General features: G+C 31.4%; 1 non-coding gene across 1 annotated transcript; it reads right to left on the bottom strand.

Moving 5' to 3' along the window:
* Positions 1 to 2,536: 2,536 nt before the first annotated feature.
* On the bottom strand, positions 2,537 to 2,643 carry LOC124995138 (U6 spliceosomal RNA). Its single transcript, XR_007110622.1, has one exon. It is a non-coding gene; the product is annotated as a U6 spliceosomal RNA (small nuclear RNA).
* Between the last annotated feature and the right edge of the window lie 2,937 nt (positions 2,644 to 5,580).

Genomic DNA, 5,580 nt, shown 5'->3' on the forward strand with positions numbered 1-5,580 from the left:
CTTCTCAATCTCATCTGGGTAAATTATAGTTCATGTATTAGGATATATTTTATCAGTTCTTTATTTTATGTATATTTTAGTACCTATATTCTTACATTTGGGTTTGTGACTTTTAATTCCATACCATAGGATGATGTCACTCTATTTAACCAATACATAGTCTCGTTATATACTCTATATTATTTAACTATTCTCCCAATGATGATCATCTAGTTTCAAACACTTGATATCATAAAGAATTTATGAATAATAGTGTAAACTTATTTTGTTTCTTTCATTATTATAAGTATTATGGGTGATCAGTGAACAAACAAAAACATCTACCTTCATAGAGTTTATAGTTGCCTGAAGAAAAATATAGTACAATTAAATTTAAAAAGTGTCTAATTTTACATTGTGTAAGAAAACATGCAGTGCTACGAAAGAATAAAAGAAGATGAATGAAGACTGAGCATTGCTTTCCATAATTAAAAGGTCTACTTGCCTATTTTCTACTCCTACTTTAATGTCTGGTTACAGTAAAAATGAAAACACATGGAGGAACCTTCAGATTTCTGAAATAATACTGGAGGAGATGAATGCAAAGCTTTGGATGGTTACTAGCTAATCAATTATGTTTTTTGTGTTTTTTTATTCTGAATGTTTTCAGAATTTATTTTCCTTGGATTTTTAATATTTTATCAGGCTATTCTAGGTGTTTGTCTTTTCATTGTTTCACTTGGCTTTTAATTTAAAGATTCTTTTGTTTGTTTCACAACTCAGAAATAGTTTTTTGTGTGTGTCATTCTTTATTACATTCCTGGTATTTATTACATTAGTGATATTCTTTTTTTCTAATTATTTTGAAAATTTTGGATGAATAGTCTTTATTCTTCATCTTTATCTTTCCATGCTTTCCATCATTTTCTCTTTTTAGTACATGCTTTCAAAGAAACAGTTCAATCTTTCAAACTCCAGGTTTTATCATCTGCCATGTATTAACCTGCTATTCTACCTACCTATTGAGAGACTTCCCTGCATGTGGTTGCTTCCAACTTTTAAAATGAAATTGTTTCTTATCATATCTATTTAGTTTTGTTTTAGTGGTTAAATTAGTTTAAAGTAATCTTTGCAGATGTTTCATTTTATATGTATGCTCAAAGATTTTTTCATTTTATTTTCTTTTTCCTATTTAGTTGTTTCCCCCCTTAGGTGCTAATTTTTCCCATATTTTGATTTGGACATATCTTTAATTTCAGGGGTTTTCTCAAATGATTGATTATTTCATTTTATTTCTTTATAATTGTAAATGAGAAACAGAAAGTTCTAAAGAGCTAAATACAGTATATTTCTTCAATCTAATATTGTATTTCTTCAGTCCAGTACATAATCTCATCTTCCTGGGTAGTGAATGCTGATTATAAAAGCTCTTATTCTCTCATGACCAGATGTAGAAGTGACCAACGATCAAGAGAAAGCCGTCAATAGAAATATATTGAGAAATGGGAAAGATGATGAAATTAGTAAGCTAGGATGTTAAAATAACTATTTTAAATATGCTCAATATGCTCATGGATGAAAAAGAAAACAAACATAATGAGCAAAGAAAAGTAGGATATAAAATAAATGCCAGATGGAACCTGTAGAAATGAAATATATAAATAAAAGTATCATTGGATGAAATTAATTGCAAATTAGATGCTGCAGGAAAAAAATCAGCTAAAATATACAGCAAAAACTTATCAAAAGTGACTTAAACAAGAGAAAAAATTAAAAATAAATAAACAAAACATCATCTGGAGCCTCTGAGAAAAATAGAAAGAGTTGCACATAAAAAAAAAATTTACTTGAAGAAATAATGGCCAAGATTTTTCCTCTTTTAAGGAGAACTCTAAACATATTTAAAGATTCTAGAAACACTTATCAAGGTAAATATATAGAAAACTAAACCAAGCTGAATCTTAAATTGCTAAAAATCAGTGACAAAGAGAAAAACTTAAATGTGGTAAGAGATACAAAGATCTTTGGGTACAAAAAGAGCAAAAATAAGAATTATTGTATGATACAAGTCAATGGGTTGGCATCTTTTAAAGTACTAAACACACACACACACACACACACACACAAAACCTGTAATTTTATACCCAGCAAAAATATCTATCAAATATCAAAGCAAAGATTTTTTTCGAACACGAACTAAGAGAATTAGTCACCAAAAGACATATAGCACAAAAAGTGTTTAAGGGAATTCGTCAGGCAAAAGAGAAACAATACCTATTAAAAACTTGAATCTATGCAAGAAATCAAGGGTGTCATGGAAAGACAGGTACAACATAGATGTTCTTCAGAATGGATGGTATAGAAAGAAAACCTAAGTTGAGTATCCCTGGCCTTAGAGAATTAGTCTTTCTGTGATCCTTGCCACTATTTCAGAAAAACTGAGTTACTTATTCCCTTTGTGGTATTGGAACACTTCCTTAATTTGTCTCAGGTTTTCCACATATAAAACAGAGTATATGACATAGGTAGACACTATAAAGATTATTTTTTTCCATTTAAAGATATGAAATCTTTCATGAATTTGTGTTTCTTCCTTATATAGTAGTCACACTGATCTTCTGTAGGTCATTTCAATTTTAGTATATGTGCTGCTGAAACTAGCACTATATTAAAAAAGTTTTAAAAATCAACAATCCTCTAGCACCTCACTTATAAATACTAATCTCCCTTTTGTTATAAAGTAAATCAGGCCAATTTCTGATTTCTCTAATGTAGCATTAAGTACTAGAAAACATTGGAGCAATGCCTTTAAAGACCTTTTAGAAAATGATTCAATGATTATATTCCCAATCATTCAAGTATAAAAATAAAACTAAATAAATTTGAGCATACAACTGAGTACCCATATCTTCCTATAAAAACTATTAAGGAAATGTTCAGTCAACTCAAGAGATGAATGATGTACTGGCAAAATAACCAAATAACTCAAGGACCAAAATAAAATGTAAAGCATATGGTTAGTACTATGCTTTAAAACATCAACAATGTATCACTCATAAAACTAACAAATTTTAAGAATCAGAGGTGACAAGAATTTGGGGGAGTCATGTAATTCATGTAGTGATGATAAACTCTTTTATAAGCCAGGAATAAAAAGATATTTAAAGCTGATAAAAAATAAGGAATATAGATCAGTAGATAGATATCACTTACATCAATATAATTAATGAAATATTATAATAAATACAATCTAATAAAGGATTGAAGGGAAAGAAAGGGCAAAAAAAAGGTGAAGTGTACTGAGTCAGATTTTGCTCATAGTTGAGAAACAATGCCTTCTTTTTTATGATAGAAATATTTAAATGCATTGCACTTGAATGTTATACCTCTGACACCACCAACAGGTTTAGTTCCTAGTACAACAAAACTTGCTGAGTAACAAATATGCAAGAAACAATACATTAAAAGAATAATCATCAAAACTTCTGTGGGGCAGGAATTCAAGAGCAGCTCTGCTAGACAGTACTGGCTTGGATTTCTCCTGAGGTTGCAGTCAGATGTTATATGCAGGCTGCTTCAGTAATCCTTCACCTTGACTGAAGCTTGAAGATCTGTTTCCAAGGTAGTTCTACCCACTGGCTGTCAAGCTAGAACTGGCAAGTTGTTTGCTTCCCATGGTGAACGCTCCCTGACACTGCTTGTGTGTCCTTCCAACATGGCAGCTGGCTTCCTCATATAAGAGCTACAAAAGTAATGCACTTCTGACCTGGTTTAAGATATCAGACACTGTCACTGCTGCTACATTCTACAGAATACACAGACCAAGTTCATTTCAAAGTGGAAATGCCTATGTAAGCCTAAGGGCTTTTAAAATATCATTAGGTGAGGATTATTGGTACCCTCTTTGAGAGAGTAAAAGGAAGAAGCAAGAAAGGCCACTTGAATTCTGTTCAAAACCAGCAAACAACCAAATCCCATTGAATTAAGTTAGCCAAGCCAGGTCACAGGACCAGCCCAGATTGATTTGTAGGGAACCAGAATTCACCCTTTAACAAAAGGACCCAAAATCACATTGCAAACAATGTGGCTACCCTGAAAGGAATGATTTTGACCATTTTTTTGTCAAAAGTCTACCACGATTTCCTATGAAAACTAAATTTGGACAAATTTAAGATGAACTACCTAAACTTCAGTAGATAGATACAGATATTATGAGAAGGAAAAGAGAGAGGAAATCCAGTTTTTAGTGGATACACTGTCCTAGGCCTCTTTTTTGCATTGTAGGTTATGGTTTTTACTGCATTTTTATCTTCAGTCTAAGTTTCATAATAAATGGATGTTTCATTTTATTCCTCATAATGGTGCAGCAATTCCCAATTTGCCTCTTATGTGAAATTTAAGTTCCTGATGATAGGTTTTAAAGTCTTTCACTAATTTGAAAATTGACAGTTCATCACTTCCCAGTGGCACTTAATTGACATATTTTCATTTTAGTGCCTTCAAAGGCACAGAAAAATAAAATAAATTTTAAGCATCAATCTAATATGAATGACAATTGTCCTCCCTGATACATAATAGAACTCAAACCTTCACTGTTAACATTATCTACCAATTAATATACACAGACACACGTACACACACACACATCTCTGTGTACATCTCTCTTTTGTTTTCTATAATTGTATGAATTTTAGGCATTTATATCTTCACTTTACATTTTTTCTTCCATTTTATTTCTGATTATTTTAGGAGTGTAGTTACATTTTAAGCTTCCTAAATGGATTTCAAATAAATATTTCCTACTCCTTGTAGATTGGCTTTTACGAATCAACTGCTGCTTTTGTAATTGATATGACAAGATTGATGCATTGGAAAAATGGACAAATGGCTAAAAAATATGACTACCACTGGATTTATATTTCTGTCTTCATTCAATAGACTGTCACTTGAGACAATTCCACTATTTAAATGAACCAGATTGACTTTTGTAATTTGGATTCACCGGGAAGAATTTCAGGTTAAAAATTGAAGTAATGTAAAACTTTTATCATTATACTTGGTGAACCAACTAAGATTTTTTTCCATCAAAATCTTCTTGAGTAATAAATATGTATACTAAAGAGGACCTTATTGATCATTTAGTCCAGGATTAGCAAACTTCTAAATAATTATAAGATAATACTTAGGCTTACTGGTCTCTGTAGCATCTATTCAATTCTGATGTTGTTGTGTAAATGCAACTGTGAACAACACAGTAAATGAATAAGCCTGGTTGGACTCCCATAAAGCATTATTTACCAAAGAAGGATTGAGGCTTAGTTTGCCAACTCCTGATCGAGTACAACATTTTGATTTTTTAAATGAGGGAATGAGTTACAAATAGTGAAATAACTGCCCAAGGTCACACTATAGTTACAAAACAGCTGGAAAAGAAATTTAAGTCTTTTGGATTCTAACTCAGCTTAATTGTCAAAATGAAATGCCAAAATTTGTAGAATAAAATAAGCATATGTTGATGTGTGTGTGTGTGTGTGTGTGTGTGTGTGTGTGTGTGTGTGTAGAGCAGCAGCAGCAGAAGTAAAAATAGTGATAGTAGATGGC

This window comes from Sciurus carolinensis, chromosome 10, assembly GCF_902686445.1.
Source record: "Sciurus carolinensis chromosome 10, mSciCar1.2, whole genome shotgun sequence".
NCBI classification, from domain to species: Eukaryota; Metazoa; Chordata; class Mammalia; order Rodentia; family Sciuridae; genus Sciurus; species Sciurus carolinensis.